The sequence below is a fragment of the Scyliorhinus canicula genome, chromosome 3 (genome assembly GCF_902713615.1).
Source record: "Scyliorhinus canicula chromosome 3, sScyCan1.1, whole genome shotgun sequence".
Classification (NCBI taxonomy): domain Eukaryota; kingdom Metazoa; phylum Chordata; class Chondrichthyes; order Carcharhiniformes; family Scyliorhinidae; genus Scyliorhinus; species Scyliorhinus canicula.
This window is the reverse complement of record NC_052148.1, coordinates 227401533-227422127: the sequence shown is the minus strand read 5'-3', so window position 1 is coordinate 227422127 and position 20595 is coordinate 227401533. Positions and strand designations below refer to the sequence as shown.

Here is a 20595-nt window from a genome sequence, read left to right as displayed (position 1 = left end):
ATGACTGTGCCCAGGTGCTCACAACAATCAAGACATTGAGACTAAGAAATAAGACTTAATAAATGTGACTTTCCAGTGGAAAATCTAATTGACAAGCAGTGGGAGTAGAGAATCCTGCTGTCAGTGAACTGCATACTGCCGTGAAACATACGGCTGGAGGACAGAGAATCTAGCCTAGACATTTAAAAAAAATGAAACAGGCAGTTGAAATGGTCATCAGTCAAAGAGCAGTTAGGTTAGTCAGGTTATGTGCCAACCCATGACCCCAGCACCTTTTCCCTTCCATCCAACATGCAAACTCACCCAGTATCAACAATGAGAAGGCATCAGGAGCCATTCTGAGGAAATCGAATAATGGTCTAATATCAATTATAGCTTTCACTATATTAGAAGAGACTCTCAAGTGAGAAAGCCCATTCAACACTTTAAAGGCCCCACTAGTACTTAATCCCTTATCAAAACAAAAACATTTATATTCATGACCCTATATCGAAGACAAATAATCATTTAATGATCCTCTTTGAACTGTCAATCAACTGTTAACTTACAGTGGTTAGCCGCCACTCTGCTCGGATGGCTGTGGGCCGTGGAAAGCTGCCAACCATTAATATTGATATAATTATTGTCTTACCAGCGGCTGACATGGAGTTTGGATGTGGGATTGTTGGCGGATTTGGGATTTCTGTGAAGCTGATTGATGAGTATGTGGGGTTTATCAAAAGTGGGGAGATTTTGCCCTCGGTACATCGGGAGACCCTGAAGGCGGTGGTGAGAGGGGAGATAATCTTGCATAAGGTGCATGTGGATAGGGAGGCAAGGGAGGACCGGCAAAGGTTAGTGGATAAGTTCTTGGGGTAGATGGTAGGTATTCGAGTGACCCTACTCCAGAACCCCTGGCTAGTCAGAGGAAGTTGCAGATGTAGTTTGACCTATTATCCACTGATAAGCCAGTTGTGGCACTCGAGGGGGCTAATATACGAATATGGGGAGAAGGCCAGTCATCTTGTCTGGCCAGTTGAGGTGTTGAGCTGGCAGGCGGCTTCCTGAGAGATTCTTCAGATTTGGGATTCGGGTGGTGGACTGGTGTCTGCGGTGGATAAAGTCAATGGGGAATTTGAGACGTCCATAAGAATCTTTATAGGTCGGAATCACCTGGGGAGGAGTTGGATATGGTAGAGTTTCTAGAGGGGTTGAAGTGTCCCAAGGTGGAGATAGAGGATCAGGAAGTGTTGGTGGAGCAGTTGGGGTGGGAGATCTGGGCAGCTATTGGGCGACTTGCAAGGCGCCGAGGCCAGATGGGTTCTCGGTGGAATTTTATTAAAAGTTTGCTGATCAACTGGTGGTTATTGGTGGAGATATTTGAGGAGCGCTGGGGTTTCTTCTGGAGACAATGATGCAAGCATCCACCTTGCTTCTGTTAAAAAAGGATAAGAATCCGGTGGAGTGTGGGTCATACCACCCGATTTCCTTACTAAACGTGGATTTTGGCCAAGGTTCTAGAGCTGAGGTTGGAGAAGTGTCTCCCTCAGACAGGGTTTGTGAAGGGTAGGCATTTATCATCTAATGTGCGGCGGCTTTTAAATGTGGCGTTGCCCCGCCAGAAGATAGGGAGTGTTATGGGTCAGGGTTTAGAGAACCCCAAAGTGTATCATGGAGTTCACCTGACCCACAACTTGTAATAGATTGTGGTATGGGGAGCACACGGCCCACTCTACAGGTGTGGTACAGCAGAAAAGGACAGGTATTTTTTTAAAGCAAAACAATGTTTATTCTATGAACTCGAGTTAACCTTTTTAAAACAAACAGTGAATATCTTAGTAACCATTAATTCAAAGATAACCTTCAAAGAATACAACACTAAGTAACCCTGTAAGCTGTCCTTTTAACGTCCAAAAGACTTAACAAACCTTCAAACAGAAGCACATTAGGTTTACATTCAATACTGAGACCTTTTACAATTATGAGTTCACCAAAGGATCCATAGATAGTCTTTGGATGGCAGAGATCAACTACAGCTTCACCCAAGCTTTTTCTCAAACTGAAACTAAAAAGTAGAGCTCAGCTCCATCCACACTCTGACATCACTCCAGTAACATGAGCAGCTCCACTTCTTAAAGGTACATTTCTTAAAGTGACATTATCATGACAGGGAGCGGGAAATTATTATGGAGTTGGATGCCGAGAAGACTTTTGATAGGGTAGAATGGGGATATTTGTTTGCGGTGCTGGAACGGTTTGGGATAGGGATAGTTCTCATTTTTGGTATTTGGGGTGCAGGTAGTTCAGGATTGGGCCTGGCTTTGTCAGTTTAATTTTACAGACTTGCGGAGGTGAGATAGTCTCCCTCTGTCCTTGGCTGGCAGAATTATTTAAACGATAAAATATTAAAGCATGCCGCTGTTCAGAGAGACTTGGGTGTGCTAGTGCATGAGTCACAGAAGGTTGGTTTACAAGTGCAACAGGTGATTAAGAAGGCAAATGGAATTTTGTCCTTCATTGCTAGAGGGATGGAGTTTAAGACTAGGGAGGTTATGTTGCAATTGTATAAGGTGTTAGTGCGGCCACACCTGGAGTATTGTGTTCAGTTTTGGTCTCCTTACTTGAGAAAGGACGTACTGGCGCTGGAGGGTGTGCAGAGGAGATTCACTAGGTTAATCCCAGAGCTGAAGGGGTTGGATTATGAGGAGAGGTTGAGTAGACTGGGACTGTACTCGTTGGAATTTAGAAGGATGAGGGGGGATCTTATAGAAACATTTAAAATTATGAAGGGAATAGATAGGATAGATGCGGGCAGGTTGTTTCCACTGGCGGGTGACAGCAGAACTAGGGGACATAGCCTCAAAATAAGGGAAAGTAGATTTAGGACTGAGTTTAGGAGGAACTTCTTCACCCAAAGGGTTGTGAATCTATGGAATTCCTTGCCCAGTGAAGCAGTTGAGGCTCCTTCATTACATGTTTTTAAGATAAAGATAGATAGTTTTTTGAAGAATAAAGGGATTAAGGGTTATGGTGTTCGGGCCGGAAAGTGGAGCTGAGTCCACAAAAGATCAGCCATGATCTAATTGAATGGCGGAGCAGGCTCGAGGGGCCAGATGGCCTACTCCTGCTCCTAGTTCTTATGTTCTTAATTCAGTCAGTGAAGAACGTTTTACCACGGTTTCTGTTTGCTGGTTTTTCTGCTGAAATCCTTCTTTGGGGGAGTTGAGATATAGATGTTATCCTTTATTTGGGCAGGAAAGTAGCTAGGATTCGGAAGATGGTCTTCAAGGGGAACTGGCAGGGGGCTTGGCATTGCTGGGGGCTAGGATGAGTAGGATAAGACCTGGAGAACAGGTCGAGGAGGCAAAGCATGAGAATCGTTGGCCTGCCCGAGGGGGTGGAGGGCACCGAGGCCGAACTGAGTACTTCGCAAAAATGTTTGCTGAGTTTTTTAATTTAGAGTACCCAATTAATTTTTTTCCAATTAAGGGGAAATTTAGCGTGGCCAATCCACCTACCCTGCACACCTTTAGGTTGTGGGGTCGAAATCCACGCAAACACGGGGAAAATGTGACCCAGAGCTGGGATCGAACCTGGGACCTCAGCGCCGTGAGATGTTTGCTGAGTTGATGGGGGAGGGGGGTACAACCTTCCCGCCACGAGTTGGTCAGGGCACATTGGTGAAGTCAGCATTGTACGGCAGCAGAGTGAGGTTTGGAATGGTCCACCAGCGAAGCTGAGAGTGACTCACAATTCGAAGGATGGTGGAGGCGTTCGTTAAGGCTGAAGGACTGGGACTGAGATGAGAGTTGGGATTTGAACTTGGTTGGTGGGGACTGAGATTGTATTTTGTTATTGAGGGTCTTCTGTTTAATTAGGGTTTTGTTTCTGTCTCTTGAATGGTGGGATTTACATGTATTTTGGGTTTTAATTTTTCTTTTTATGGCTGTGGTTCTGTATTGTTTCTTAGTTAAGGGAGGTGGGATTTGGCCACGTGGGGCTGGGTTACTGAGGAGGGGGTGGGGAAGGAGGAGGGCTCTGTCAGGGGTCACCGCACTAGCAAACATAGGTTGGCTGGGTAACAATGGGGGGATGGGCCACGGTGGTTGGAACCTGGTCGAGCAGGTTTCGATGGTCCTCGGAGGTGTGGAACAGTGGGGGGGGGAGAAGAGGATCAATACTTGGTGAGGTATTTGCAAGAGGAAGTTGATGGGGGGAGTCTGGGAAGGGGGAGGGAATTGACGGTAAAAGGATGGGGGGGGAACCTGGCCGGATGGGCAAGGCCAAGGCCCGGGGTAATGGTGATAGTCGATAGGAGGGGCCGGGGGGGGGGCTTCTGAAAGATGTCTGGTCGGAATGGTGACGTGGAACGTGAGGGGGTTTAAGAGACCGGTGAAGAGAGTGAGAGTTTTTGCATACTTGAAGAGTTTAAAAGCTGATGCTCTGATGCTGCTCCCTCGATCCACCAAGGACAGTGCTTTCTCTGTCCCAAGAACCTCCTTGTGCGCCTCCAACTCGCAGAGCTGAGACAATCGGACAGATCAACATCATCACAAACATCCATCATCGTCAGAACAGACTGCACCGTCCGGGCGGGAAGCTTCCCAAAAGCAGCTCGCCACTAATGAGGAGGTCCCACACCAACTTCTTCCAGCCGCCAAAAAGCAATGCGGATGTCAGCATTTTGTCTCAACTGCCATGGGAATGTCACTTTAAGAAATGTTTGTCTGCTCAAGGGGCTGCAGTGATGTCAGAATTTGGGTGGAGCTGAGCACTGGCTCTGCTTTTTAGTTTCACTTTGAGGAAAAGCTTAGTGTTGGAGCTGCAGCCAGCCAAAGAAGGTGTAATTTTGATCTCTCTGCTACCTAAAGACTATCTTTACATCATTTGGTGAATTCAGAGCAATAACTGCTCTCAGTAGAGAATTTAAACCTGATGTGCTTCATCAAAAAGGGTTTTTGTCTTATGGATGTTAAAAGGAAAGTTTAAGTATTACTTAGTGTTGTATTCTTTGGAGGTTGTATTTGAATTGATGGTTGCTAAGGTGTTCACTGTATGTTTTAAAAAGGTTAACTGAGTTCATAGAATAAACACTGTTTTGCTTTAAAAATTACTTTTAGATTTCTGCTGTACCACACCTGTAGAGTGGGCCGTGTGCTCCCCATACCACAGTCTATTAAAAGTCGTGGGTCAGGTGATCTCCATGATATACTTTGGAGTTCTCTAAACCCTGGCCCATAACACAGCTCAATAGCGCTGAAATATTGACCAACGATTCTTGGAACATAGTAAAAATTAAGTATGCCCATTAAAAAAATGTACAAACGGGTTAAAAAGCAGGTTTAAAGAGCAGAGCCAGAGCTCGCAAAAATGCAGCCACTCCCACACTCACATCATGTGACCCCCCCCCCCCATCCGTTGTTTCAAATCAGCTGCAACTTGCTGTAAGAGAGTGCTGGGGGAAAAACTCAACAGGTCTGGTAGCTTCTGTAGAGAGGGAAGCAGAATAACGGTGCAAGTCCCGATATGACTCTTCTTGGGAATGGACAGCTAACGTCTGAAATAAAAGCAGTGCGGCTGATCAATGAAGAGTGTAGGAGGGCGTGCCAGGAGCAATACCAGGCATACTGAAAAATTAGGTGTCAACCGAGTCAAGTTGCAACACAGGACTACTTGCGTGCCAAACAACATAAACAGCAGGTGATAGACAAAGCTAAGCAATCCCACAACCAATGGATCAGATATAAGTTCTGTGGTCCTGCCACATCCAGTTGTGAAAGGCAGTGGACAATTAAACAACCCACTGCAGGAGGAAGCTCCTTAAATATCCCCATTCTCAATGATGGAGCATAGCACATCTGTGTAAAAGACAAGGCTGAAGCATTTGCAATAATCTTCAGCCGGAAGTGCAGAGTGGATGATCCATCTTGGTCTCCTCCAGAGGTCCTCCGCATTACAGATGTCAGTCTTCAGCCAATTTGATTCACCCTAGATGTATCAAGAAACTGATGAAGGCACTGGATACTGCAAAGGCTATGGGTCCTGACATTCCAGCAATAGTACTAAAGACTTGTGCTCCAGAATGTGCCGTACCCCTAGCCAAGCTATTCCAGTACGGCTACAACACTGGCATCTACCTAGCATTGTGGAAAATTGGCCAGTTATGTCTTATACATAGAAAGCAGGACAAATCCAACCCGGCCAATTACCACCCTATCAGTGTTCTCTCGATCATCAGTAAAGTGATGGAAGGAGTCATCAACAGTACTATCAAACGGCACTTACGTAGCAATAACATGCTTACTGACACTCAGTTTGGATTCTGCATGGATCACTCAGCTCCTGACCTCATTACAGCCTTGGTTCAAACGTGGACAAAAGAGCTGAACTCCAGAGGTGAGGTGAGTGACTGTCCTTGACATCGAGGCAGCATTTGATTGAGTATAACATCAAGGGGCTTCGGGAAACTGGAGTCAATGGGCATCAGGGGGAAAACTTTCCACTGGTTGGAGTCATACCTAGCACAAAGGAATATGGTTGTGGTTGATAAAGGTCAGTCATCTCAGTCCCAGAAGATCATTGCAGGAGTTCCTCAGAGTTGTGTCCTGGCCCAATTATCTTCAGCTGCTTCATCAATGACCTTCTTTCTAACATAAGGTCAGATGGAAGGATGTTCGTTGATGATTGCACAATGTTCACCATCATTCCCAACTCCTCAGACACCATAGAAGTCCAGGTGCAAACGCAGAAAGACCTGGACAATATCCAGGTGTGGGCTGACAAGTGGCAAGTAACTGTCGCGCCACACAAGTGTCAGACAATGGCCATCTCCAATAAGAGAGAATGAAACCATCGCCCCTTGACATTCAATGACATTACCATCACTGAATCCCCCACTATAAATACCCTGGGGGTTACCCTTGACCAGAAACCTAACTGGACTAGCCATATAAATACTGTGGCTACCAGAGCAGGTCAGAGGGTAGGAATCCTGTGGTGAGTAACTCACCTCCTGATTCCTCAAAGCCTGCCCACAACCAACAAGGCACAAGTCAAGAGTGTGATGGAATACTCCTCACTTGCTTGGATGAGTGCAGCTCCAACAATACTCAAGAAGCTCAACACCACTCAGGACAAAGTAGCCTGCTTGATGGCCACCCGTTCCACATTCACTCCCTCCACCACCAATGAACAGTGGAAGTCTTGTGTACCATCTGCAAGGGAGACTGCAGGAACTCACCAAGGTTCCTTAGGCAGCACCTTTGAATCCACGATCATTACCATCTAGAAGGACAAGGGCAGCAGGTACATGGGAACATCATCACCTGGAAGTTCTCCTTCAAGTCACTCACCATCCTGACCTGGAACTACATTGTCGTTCCTTCATTGTGTCAAAATCCTGGAACTTCCTCTCTAACAGTACAGTAGGATTGCCTGCACCTCAAGGTCTACAGTGGTTCAAGGAGACAGTTCAGCACCATCTTCTGGAGGGCAATTAGGGATGGGTAACAATTGCTGCCCCAGCCAGCAAAGCCCACATCCCATAAAAATGATTTTTTTAAAATACTGCTGATGCCAGAAATTGAAAAATAAAACCAGAAAACGCCGGATAAACGCAGCAGGTCCACCAGCATTTGTGGAAAGAGAAACAAAGTTAACGTTTCGAGTCCGTGTGGCCTTTGTCTTATCTGAAAGATAGCTCCTCCCAGCCCCCCGGCCGGCAGGAGGAGCTGTCTCCCCAGCCCTTCAGCAGCTGGTTAAAGACAACGACGCAGGCGCAGTGCAAAACTGAACAGATGCGCAGGCGCAGAAGGACTGGCCTGCCCGGGCGGGGCGGCGCAGTCTCCAAGACGTAAACAATCGATAGCGAGCGGCAATTGGTCGACGTGATCGGTGATCAGAGGGTTGCCCCGGAGACGGAGTCCCAGGCTGTCGGTGTGCAGGTACAGGCACAGGTTACAAGTTTCCAGTCGCTTTATCTTGCCCAAGGCCGGGTCTGCAGTGTTCATTGGGCTCCCCATTGTTGCTGCCGGAGTTTTAACGACCCCTCTCCCAATCAAGGCGGGCGGGTGGCTGGCACAGTGCTGTCCAAGGCATCACAGGCCTGGGATGGTGGTTTACACGGAATGAAATGGGAATAGGGCAGAAACAATGAGCTTTCAGTGGTGGAAAGCGCTTGTGGTGATTGAGCGAGGCACTGGGGGAATGGTTGCGTGCGGGATGTAGTTATTCAGTCAGTCAGTCTGATTGTTGTGACTCGGAATGTGCAGCTGCACTCTGGCCTTTTTCAACCAAATAGGAAGACACGTGAAGAAAGAACGCAGATAACCTTTTGCACACTCCGTGTAAATAATGGCACCGTGCTACTTGGTTATGTGATCATATATTAAACCAGTAGTGAAGATTTGCCATCTAATTTCCATGTTCTGCTGGCGGATAGGAGCAACAAAGAAGTTAAGTCTCTTGTCATTTTATTTCCTGCCTTATTGAGTCATATATGGGTCACGTAAGGTGAGAAATTCATTTTGCAGCAGCGTATAGGCACCTAAATTCTCGTAGCTTCATTCTTTACTGGTGTTGTGGATTTTATTTTGGCTCCTGATATTTAGGAATGTAGTAGGAGAAAAGACCACAACACATTAGTTCAATAAAAGCAAAATACTGTGGTTGCTGGAATTTGGATGGGAGTTCAGGAGAGACTTAAATTATAATTAAAGATTAAGACTGCTGTTAATAGTGACATCAAGACCTGGTAGCAGCACTCTCCAAAAACAAGGGGTGGGAAGGGGTGGGGGTGGGATATATTGAAATGGAGGACAGAGTTTATAATCTGAGGTCGCTAAACTCAGTGTTAAGTCCAGAAGGCTGTAAAGTGCCTAATTGGAAGCTGAGGTGCAGTGCCTTCTGTTTGCGTGGGCTTCGTTGTAGCAGGCCAAGGACAGAAATGTGAGCATGAGATGGTGAATTGGAATAGCAAGTGACAAGAAGTCCTGCTTGTGGATTGAACAAAGGTGGTCTGCCAAGTGGTCACCTGGTCTGCATTTAGTCACCCAATGTGAGCAGTAAATGCAGTAGACTAAATTGAAAGAATTGCAGTTGAATTGCTGCTTCTCCTGGAAGGAGTGCTCCGGGCCTTAGATGGGGAAGAGGTAAAGGGGCAGGTGTTACACCTGTGACTGCGTGGGAAGGTGTAACACTTCGTGCAAGTTTAAGGTATCTTTATCGTGGTTTTCTTACTGTTAGATATTTGATTTTTTTTGAGTTTGTGAACTGAAGGTAGTGATTGAGAACACAACTCTTTGTTTAACTGCCAAAGGATTTTGTATTTGGCCTGCTTAATAGTTTTATTTTAAAGATGGTCCTACTATATGCAGTGTGAAATTTTGTCAAATATAAGTACATAATATCAGAAGTAGGATCAAGAGACCATACACCCTATTGAGCCTGCTTTGTCGTTCAATACCATCTGGATTTCTGAAAAATATTTGCTTGACTGCACAGCACGGTAGCATAGTGGTTAGCACTATGGCTTCACAGTGCCAGGGTCGCAGGTTTGATTCCCGGCTTGGGTCACTGTCTGTGTGGAGTCTGCACGTTCTCCCCGTGTCTGCGTGAGTTTCCTCCGGGTGATCCGGTTTCCTCCCACAAGTCCCAAAAGACATGCTGTTAGGTAATTTGGACATTCTGAATTTTCCCGCTGTGTACCCGAATAGGCGCCAGAATGTGGCAACTCGGGGCTTTTCACTATAACTTAATTGCAGTGTTAATGTAAGCCTACTTGTGACAATAAAGATTATTATTATTAACTACTCTATTTAAATTATTTCGAGGGATCACAGTGTAGACGAGGGTAACGCAATAGCTGTCACATGTCTAGATTTTTTAAGAGCCTTCAATAAAGTAACACATAATGGACTAATGAATAAGGCCAGATTGTGCAGGGTCACACAATCAGTAGCAGAATGGTTAATTGGTTGCAAGACAGAGAGTAGGAGTATGGGGTAGCCAATCTGATTGGCAGAAGATGGGAAATGGAGGCTTGATCTACTCTTATTGATGATATGAACAATTTAGGCTTGAGAAACAACAATACAATTAACGAATTTGTGGATGACACCAAATTGGTAGAGATGGTCAACGCTGAGGAGAACGGCCACATCTTACAGTAAAACATTAATAAATTTGCAGAATTAATTTATAATTGCCAAACAAATTTCAACTTGGATAAGTGAGATATTCATTTAGTTAGGTTTTAGGGGTCACCTATCAATTGGAAAATAATTTAATTGGAGTAGAGGAGCAAAATGATCTTTAAGTACAAATACACAAATCGTTAAAAGTTCTGATGCAGGTCAGTAAGGTCATAAAAGTAAACTAAGCGCTGTTTATTCCTCGAGGAATAACTTTATTTTTCAATTCTATGCTAAACTTGTATCAAAACTTGGTTAGCCCCCCAGATGGAATATGGTTTTGGCCACCAATTGTGAACAATATATGGAGATACTGGAAAGGCTAAATATAATAACAGAACGTCACCTTACTATGGAAAGGAGGTGATTGTACTGGAGGCGGGAGAGAGGAGATTCACCAGGATGTTGCCCAGGATGGAGCATCTGAGCTACAAGGGAACTTGCCATTATTAGTCTTCAAATGCCAATTAAGTTTTAAGGGTTTTAAACTTCCATTTGCCAGTATTTCTCTGCATATAGCACACATGGTCTTTGCATCCTGATTGTATTGGCACAATTAACAAAGCCATACCTCTAGAAATCATCTTTATATACTGCTTTGTTCCCGATTTCATTTTCTCCTTAATGGGTTATTTACCAGAAGCCCTGGAGTTCAGTATACAGCTCACACCAGCACGGCTTTGTCCTGCAGTGGACTCTCCTGAGCAGCTTTCTCAGCAGATTCAGTCGTGAGATCCTGGCCTATTTGTGCCTTTGACCCTCTTATTACAAGATGATCCATCTTCTGTTCGTCATAGTCCTGTTGCTTGCTTGCTGGTAGCTACAAAATGGAGGAATCTCTCCTACGTGATTTCACGCTCGAAGTACGGATGTAGAGGGCCGATGATATCAGTGTACGTGCTGGGCGCATGACCTCTTTGCCGCCGCTTCTGGCAGGAAGACTCCATCGTTTATTTTTAAAGGTCAGTCACGGCCGGAATTCTCAAGTTGAAAGCAGGTCGTGGGCATTCGCTGTTTCTCCCATGATCAGGAACCCGCCTGTGACCCATCGGTTTTGACCCGCAGTTTGAAAAACCCTGCTTCAGACAATTTTGAATTCACGTTCAGGAGCGAAAATACCCTAGAGCATGCGCATTCTTCATGATTCTTGCCTGCCTTCAGTATTAAGGAAATATTCACTTCCCTGAATGTCTGTGGCAGCAGACCTGCTTCACATGAGTAACTATACATGCCAATCACCGGTCCATTAGCAAGTATTTAATTCCCTGTAAAATTCACATTTGGTTCCAGTGAGATTGGTCCGTGTGGGGGGACCTGCACAGCTGCTGCTCCTGGACAGAGAATGACATTGATACGTGGAACAAATCATACATAGATGGGCAGATCATTTCTGTGACCAGGTTCTGGACATGATAACACATGTTCTATGCTCTGTTTCTGTTGAGGAACCTGCGAGGCGTGAGACCGTGTGTTTGTGTTTTTTGTGAAAGTGAGTTGATGTCGCTTTGTACAAATATGGAACAGTGATGTTTTCCTTGTTTTTTAATGGTTCATGTGATATATGGAATGTTACATAGTTGATTTTAAATCTTTGTTATTGTTGACCGTTTAATAAACAAAAGATTCTCAGTTCAGGCCTGGGGCCTTGCCATCTTGGAGCTCCTTCACGGGCCACTTCCCTTCAGATATAGGAGCATTCAGGACCACCAACCTTTGGGCCTCGGAAATTGCCGAGCGTTTACGAGAAGAAATGCTCCATAGATGTCAATGCATCCCCAGGCTGCTCTGTTTTATACAAAAAGGCATGTAAAAACAAACCCTAAAGTGCTGTGTTTGATATCCTCTGTTTGATAACCTCTGTTGTAGTCTAGCCCACAGGGAATAAAGAGAATTACAGCACAGAAACAGGCCCTTCGGCCCTCCCAGCCTGCGCCGATCCAGATCCTTTATCTAAACCTGTCTCCTATTTTCCAAAGTCTACTTCCCTCTGTTCCCACCCATTCATATACCTGTCTAGATGCGTCTTAAATGATGCTATCGTGCCTGCCTCTACCACCTCCACTGGTAAAGCGTTCCAGGCACCCACCACCCTCTGCCTAAAAAACTTTCCACGCACATCTCCCTTAAACTTTCCCCCTCTCACCTTGAAATCGTGACCCCTTGTAACTGACACCCCCACTCTTGGGAAAAGCTTGTTGCTATCCACCCTGTCCATACCTCTCATAATTTTGTAGACCTCAATCAGGTCCCCCCTCAACCTCCGTCTTTCCAAAGAAAACAATCCTAATCTACTCAACCTTTCTTCATAGCTAGCACCCTCCATACCAGGCAACATCCTGGTGAACCTCCTCTGCACCCTCTCCAAGGCATCCACATCCTTCTGGTAATGTGGCGACCAGAACTGCACGCAGTATTCCAAATGTGGCCGAACCAAAGTCCTATACAACTGTAACATGACCTGCCAACTCTTGTACTCAATACCCCGTCCGATTAAGGCAAGCATGCTGTATGCCTTCTTGACCACTCTATCAACCTGCGTTGCCACCTTCAGGGTACAATGGACCTGAACTCCCAGATCTCTCTGCACATCAATTTTCCCCAAAACCCTTCCATTGACCATATAGTCCGCTCTTGAATTTGATCTTCCAAAATGCATCACCTCGCATTTGCCTGGATTGAACTCCATCTGCCATTTCTCTGCCCAACTCTCCAATCTATCTATATTTTGTTGTATTCTCTGACAGTCCTCCTCGCTATCTGCAACTCCACCAATCTTAGTATCATCTGCAAACTTGCTAATCAGACCACCTATACCTTCCTCCAGGTCATTTATGTATATCACAAACAACAGTGGTCCGAGCACGGACCCCTGTGGAACACCACTAGTCACCCATCTCCATTTTGAGACACTCCCTTCCACCACTACTCTCTGTCTCCTGTTGCCCAGCCAGTTCTTTATCCATCTAGCTAGTACACCCTGAACCCCATACGACTTCACTTTTTCCATCAACCTGCCATGGGAAACCTTATCAAATGCCTTACTAAAGTCCATGTATACGACATTTACAGCCCTTCCCTCATCAATTAACTTTGTCACTTCCTCAAAGAATTCTATTAGGTTTGTAAGACATGACCTTCCCTGCACAAAACCATGCTGCCTATCACTGATAAGTCTATTTTCTTCCAGATGTGAATAGATCCTATCCCTCAGTATCCTCTCCAACAATTTGCCTACCACTGACGTCAAGCTCACAGGTCTATAATTCCCTGGATTATCCCTGCTACCCTTCTTAAACAAAGGGACAACATTAGCAATTCTCCAGTCCTCCGGGACCTCACCCGTGCTCAAGGATACTGCAAAGATATCTGTTAAGGCCCCAGCTATTTTGACCCTCGCTTCCCTCAGTAACCTGGGATAGATCCCATCCGGTCCTGGGGACTTGTCCGCCTTAATGTCTTTCAGAATACCCAAAACTTCCCCCTTCCGTATGACCGAGAGTATTTAAACATCCATCCCTAGTCTCAACATCCATCTTGTCCCTCTCCTTTGTGAATAGCGATGCAAAGTACTCATTAAGAATCTCACCCATTTCCTTTGAGTCCACGCATAAATTCCCTCTTTTGTCTTTAAGTGGGCCAATCCTTTCTCTAGTTACCCTCTTGCTCCTTACATACGAATAAAATGCTTTGGGATTTTCCTTAACCCTGTTAGCCAAAGATATTTCATGACCCCTTTTAGCCCTCTTTATTGCGCGTTTGAGATTCATCCTACTTTCCCGATATTCCTCCAAAGTTTCATCAGTTTTGAGTTGCCTCGATCCTATGTATGCTTCCTTTTTCATCTTAGCTAGTCTCACAATTTCACCCGTCATCCATGGTTCCCTAATCTTGCCATTTCTATCTTTCATTTTCACAGGAACGTGTCTGTCCTGCACTCAAATCAACCTTTCCTTAAAAGACTTCCACATTTCAAATGTGGATTTACCCTTAAACAGCTGCTTCCAATCCACATTCCCTAGCTCCTGCCGAATTTTGTTATACTCTGCCTTTCCCCAATTTAGTACTCTTCCTTTCGGACCCCTCTTGTCCTTGTCCATGAGTATTCTAAAACTTACGGAATTGTGATCACTATTCCCAAAGTAATCACCGACTGAAACATCAACCACCTGGCCGGGATCATTCCCCAATACCAGGTCCAGTATGGCCCCTTCCCGAGTTGGACTATTTACATACTGCTCTAAAAAACTCTCCTGGATGCTCCTTACAAACTCTGCTCCATCTACGCCTCCAACACTACACGAATCCCATTCAATGTTGGGAAAGTTAAAATCTCCCATCACAACCACCCTATTGTTCCTACATTTTTCTATAATCTGTCTGCATATTTGTACCTCTACTTCATGCTCGCTTTTGGGAGGCCTGTAGTAAAGTCCCAACAATGTTACTGCCCCCTTCCTATTTCTCAGCTCCACCCATATTGCCTCAGTGCTCGAATCCTCCATCGTGCCCTCCTTAATCACAGCTATGATATCATCTCTGACGAGTAATGCAACTCCTCCACCCCTTCTACCTCCCTCTCTATCCCTCCTGAAGCATCTATACCCTGGGATATTCAGTTGCCAGTCCTGCCTTCCCTCAACCAAGTCTCAGTAATACCAATAGCATCATATTCCCAGGGGAGCAAGAGGAGGAGGAGGGAGTGAGAGACCACTATACTGCCGATTAGAATTGGGGAGGCCACCAAGTGCAGGATTGCGCTTGGCATGAAGAAATAGTCAATTCTAGAATGACATTGATGAGCAGAAAAAAGTTAATTCTTCATCCTTATGATAGTGTTCTCCATACATCCCAGTACTCCACCTCCTCACAAACTGATGCTAGTTCCCTTGCCTGTTGGGTGGGGGGAGGGGGAGGGGGAGGGGGGGGGGGGGGGGGGGGAATTGGGTTGGGGTTTTCGTTACGTGAGGGGGGGTGGGTCCTCGTTACTTGGAGTTTTTCCGTGGATAAAGGTGATAATTGAAGTACCCACCTATAAAGGAATTAGCTGATGCCAAATCAGCAAAATCCATGAAGGCTTTAGTAAAAAGATCGGGGAATCATTTGGTGGTGGACCATGCACATTCATATTCGAGACATGTTCCCTCTATAAAAGTCCCTTGACAATCTCATATCTACCCCCTTTGTTTTTAACACAATTCGCTACTTCGAAAGGCACATTTTTGTTAATTGATACTGTTATGCCACGACACCTGTCCCAGTTAGGGCACCTTAAGTGCGTGCGCCTTGTCATCTAAATGAGTTTCTTGCAACAGAACTTTGTCAACTTTCTCCTTTTTTAAAGAAGGGCAAGATCTTTTTTCTCTTTATAAGATGATGTACTCCCCAGGAACAAATTTTTAATATGGCTGCTGCCATTGCTCAATCAGCCAGAGAAAATATGGGATAAGGTTTTGACGACACTTTCGGACATGCACCAAAACATACTCTCCCATCTCCAGTCATACCATACGACTGGAGGCACCATATACATAATATAACATCTTGGATCAGATACCTGCCTGTACCTTTGCAGCATCCAGTTAACAATTCTTTAACCCCAAAACAAAAAAAACATAACATTTGCAATTACATTAATTCTCAGGGGACATTCCTCAGCACATGTGAGGACCTGGAGGGCTATCCCTACAATCTTTCCTTCATTACACACAGGATACTTCTCAGAGAAGAGGAGAAAATATATGCCTGAGAATGAAAATGGAATCCAAATGCAACTCCTGCATTTTGACCCCACCCTTGAAGACTTAAAGCACGCGCCAACCTTCCGGCAGTGGCACTACTCACATTTATCACAATTAAAGTAAGGAGACCATAAATCTTAGATTACCATCATAAACGTATGGATAAGAAGACGGGTACCTGTCGCACAACTGCACTACCATACCACTGACACCACACGCCTCTTAGCTAGAATCAGCACATTGAAGAATGTTTCCATTCAAGATAAATGGAAGTCTCTGAGATTCTTAAGTATTCTTAACATTCAATGTGATCTGCAAACTGTTACCTCAAGATATTGCCTTCTATGGTGTTCACAAAAGCCAAGGTCTGAGCCAGATTGTTGAATATCTTTATGGAATTGTCAGATACCACCCTCCTGTATCGCAGGATAAAGCAGGATGTAATTCACTTGAACAGCCTTGAGTAATTTTCTAATTTCATTGAAGTCTCTACGCTGCTGTTGCATTGCTGCCGAGATACCTTGGAAGAAAAAGACCCTTTTCCCTGTTTTTAAAAAAAAATTCCAATTAAGCGGCAATTTTGTGTGGCCAATCTACCTACCCTGTACATCTTTGGGTTTTGGGGGTGAAATCCACGCAGACACTGGGAGAATGCGCAAACTCCACTCGGACAGTGACCCGGAGCCGGAATCGAACCCAGGTTCTCGGTGCTGTGAGACAGCAGTGCTAACCACTGAGCCACCTCGTCACCTCCCTTTTCCCCTTATAGAACCAGATCCCACCACGCTTTGCCACTTCCAATACTCTTTGGCAGTCTCTGAAGTTATGAAAATGAATAATTACGGCTGGGGTTGCTGACTCCTCAAAGACAGGATTCAATCTGCCATTTTCAATTTAATGTGCACAGCTTTCCTATCTAGCTTAAGAAAATGTGGCAGCCAGCTCGCAAAGAATTTAATAGGCAGCATACCCGTCACTCCCAGAAAACCAACAACACGGTCATTTTTCCTCAGGTTCTCCAGATTCTCCAGGAATTCTGATGTACCATGTAGCTGGTTTTTCCAAGAATTGCAAGCCTACCTCAGTTGCATTTTCAAGTCAGGATTCTCTCCTCTGTTTAATCAAGCCTCTTATTAGTGTTCTGCAGCTCAGTATCATGAGCACTAATAGTCTGTGCTAACAAGCGAGTTTGTCATCCATAACTGGGGAGGCGGTGGCATAGTGGTATTGTCACCGGACTAGTAATCCTCAGAGACCCAGGATAATGATCTGGGGACTCGAGTTCGAATCTCACGGCAGGTGGTGGAATTTAAACTCCATAAAATATCTAGAATTAAAAGTCTAATTATGGGCAGCGCAGTGGGTTAGCACTGTGGCCTCATGGCGCCGAGGTCCCAAGTTCAATTCCGGCTCTGGGTCACTGTCCGTGTGGAGTTTGCACATTCTCCCTGTGTTTGCGTGGGTTTCACCCCCACAACCCAAAAATGTTCAGGGTTGGTGGATTGGCCACACTAAATTGCCCCTTAATTGGAAAAAATGAATTGGGTACACTAAATTTTTTTTAAAAGTCTAATGATGACCATTAAACCATTGTCGATTGTTATAAAGACCCATCTGTTATAAAGACCCATCTGATTCACTAATGTCCTTTAGGGAAGGAAATCTGCCGTCCTTAACTGGTCTGGCCGACATGTGACTCCAGACCCACAGCAATCTGGCCTACATGTGACTCCTGACCCACAGCAATGTGGTTAACTCTTAAATGCCCTCTGAAATGGCCCAGCAAGCCATTCAGTTGTATTCAACCGCTACAAAAACACCTCGGCAATCAGAGTTCGAGAGTAAGGTGAAGCCAAAAAAGAGGCCTTCCGGTGAACATCAGTTTGCTAATGCAAGGGTAAATCAGGCTGTATATAAAAGGTTGAGGCAGTGAAATAGGAAATGAGAAAAGTGAGCATTTTGAGCAGAGATTAGTGGCCAACATAAAGGAATCAAGTGGTTGGCACTGCTGCCTCACAGTTAGCATTGTTACCTCACAGTGCCAGGGACCCGGGTTCAATTTCAGCTTAGGTGTCTGTGGAATGTGCATGTTCTCCCAGTGTCTGCATGGCTTTCCACCGGATGCTCTGGTTTCCTCTCAGTCCAAAGATGTGCAGGTTAGGTGATTTGGCCATGCTACATTGCCCCTCATTGTCCAAAATGTGCAAGTTATCGGGGTGGGCCCAAGGAGATGCTCTTTCAGAGAGTCGGTGCACTCGATGGGTTGAATGGCCTCCTGCGCTGTAGAAAGTCTTCTTTTTAAAAAAAAAAGCCACCTATAGGCTTATTAATAGTAAAACGGCTGTGGTGTGGTTGGACTGATTCAGGACCAATATGAAGACCTATAAGTGGAGTCAGATTGCTCAGTCTTCCAGTTCTTCCTGGATACTGGAGCTATGCCAGAAGGATTTGTAGGATTACAAACTTTCCAACCTTGTTCTAAAAAGGGGTCGATAAACCTGGCAAATACAAGCCAGTCAGTTTAATGTTGGTGGTGAAGCTTTAGAAGCAAAAATCAGAGGAAAAAATAGTCACTTAGGCAGGAATGGACTGGTATATGTGAGAAAATCTGTTTGAATCATTTATTTGAGTTTTTTTGATGAAGTAACAATGTGGTTGAATGAAGACATGTAGTTAATGTCATGCAGTACTGAAGGAGATTTGCGCAGTCAGAGGTGCTGTCTTTTGGATTTGCCTTCTTAGGTGGAAATCAAAGGTTACATGGCACTATTTTGAAGGAGTGGCCAATATTTATCCCTCAATCAACATCACAACAAATTCCCTGGTCATTGCTGTTTACGGAGTTTGTATGCAAATTGGTTGCCACATTTTCTACATTACGATAGTGACTACTATACTATAAAAGTGTTTTGGGATGTTGTGTGATTGTGAAATACGCTCTTTACCTGCAAGACATTTTATATGGACTTTCTGTGTTAGGAAAATTGAAACTCATGGGTTAAAAAGGGGAGTCTCAGACAGAAATAAAACTGGCTGAGGGATAAAAACAGTTGTGGTGAATGTTTTACAGACTGAAGGAAAGCATCATTTGGCCACTTTTTGACATACATTAATGACTGACTTGCTGTGGGATGCAATTTTGAAATTTGCAAATGAGGAAGATAGCAGGGCTTCAAGAAAGCATCGATAAGAGTGGTAAAATGTTTGGACTTCTGTTCATTTATTTAGTACCAAAACATTCCAACGTCTTTCACAGGAGGGTTGTAAAAGAAAAAATTATATATATTTTTCAAGGAAAGTAAGGAGATTCGGGCTGATGACCAAAAAGTTTGTCAAAGAAGTAGCTTTCAAACACTGAATTAAAGGAAGAAAAAGTGGAAGAAAGGAAGACCAGAAATGTTTAAAGTGAAGTTGAAGGCAGATGTTGTACTCCAATGGACATCCCGGGATCAGCACAATATGATTTCCCATGACCTCCCTGGATATGAACTTTCTCTTTAAGGGGGTAGGGTGTCCCCTCTACAAGGAGATTGATCTGAAGAATTGAATTGTAATCCCAGTGCCTATTAATAGGACTTGTACACTTGAAACAAATAATTTAAATGTTTATTTTTCCCATTTATCTCCAATTAGATAATTGTTTCTTTGAGAGGTTATAAATGTTTTAAAAATGAAGACACTAGAGTGCAAATTAATCCTAATAGTCCTTAATTGGGGGGTGGGGAATAAGATGTCATGATAATTGAACAACCAAAACCTCATTTATATAGTATCCTTAACATAGTAAAACCTTCCAAGACTCTTCAGAGTTTTATTTTTTTAAATATTTTTATTGAAGTATTTGTAAAATTTTATAACAAAAACAGAAAAAGAACAGTAAACATTAACATGGTGAAAACGACGAATGAATGCCACCTCCGGGAGAACCCTAGCATTGATCCTCTTAAGGCAAACTTTTTATTTTCTCGAGGCTGAGAAACCCAGCCATGTCACTGACCCAGGTCTCTACACTCGGGGGTTTCGAGTCCCTCCACATTAACAAGATCCGTCTCCGGGCTACCGGGAGGCAAAGGCCAGAACGTCGGCCTCTTTCACTCCCTGAACTCCCAGGTCTTCTGACACACCAAAGATCGCCACCTCTGGACTCTGCACCACCTGCGTACCTAGCACCTTGGACATTGCCTTGGCAAACCCCTGCCAGAACCCTCCAAGTTTCGGGCATGCCCAAAATATATGAATATGGTTTGCTGGGTTTCCCGCACACCTCGCACATTCTACCCCGAAAAACTTGCTCATCCTCACCGCTGTCATGTGTGCCCGCTGGACCACCTTAAACTGGATTAAACTGAGCCTGGCACATAATGAGGAGGAATTGACCCTACTTAGGGCTTCCGCCCACAGACCCGGCTCTAACTCTCCTCTTAACTCCTCCTCCCATTTGCCTTTAAGCCCCTCCACCGGGGTTTCCTCCGCTTCCAACAGGTCCCGATAGATATCCGACACCTTCCCCTCCCCCACCCAGTACCGGAAACCACTATATCCTGTATCCCACGTGGCGGCAGGAGCGGGAAGGCCACCACCTGTTTCCTCAGGAAAGCCCGTGCTTGTAGATACCTAAAGCCGTTCCCTGGCGGCAGTTTAAATTTGTCCTCCAGCGCCTGCAGGCTGGGAAAGCTCCCATCTATAAA

At 44.8% G+C, this 20595-nt stretch overlaps 1 protein-coding gene across 2 annotated transcripts in view; it reads left to right on the top strand.

Annotated features, from left to right (window-relative positions):
- The first annotated feature begins 7769 nt into the window (after nt 1-7769).
- gtf2e2 (general transcription factor IIE, polypeptide 2, beta) overlaps nt 7770-20595 on the top strand; it is a 64872-nt gene continuing 52046 nt past the window's right edge. Inside the window, exons 1-2 of one of the 2 annotated variants that reach the window (XM_038792338.1) lie at nt 7904-7922; nt 8279-8433. The gene's annotated coding sequence lies outside the window, so the exon portion shown is untranslated. Of the gene's footprint in view, nt 7923-8278; nt 8434-20595 lie in introns of both variants that reach the window. The other variant, XM_038792337.1, reaches the window with a different exon arrangement.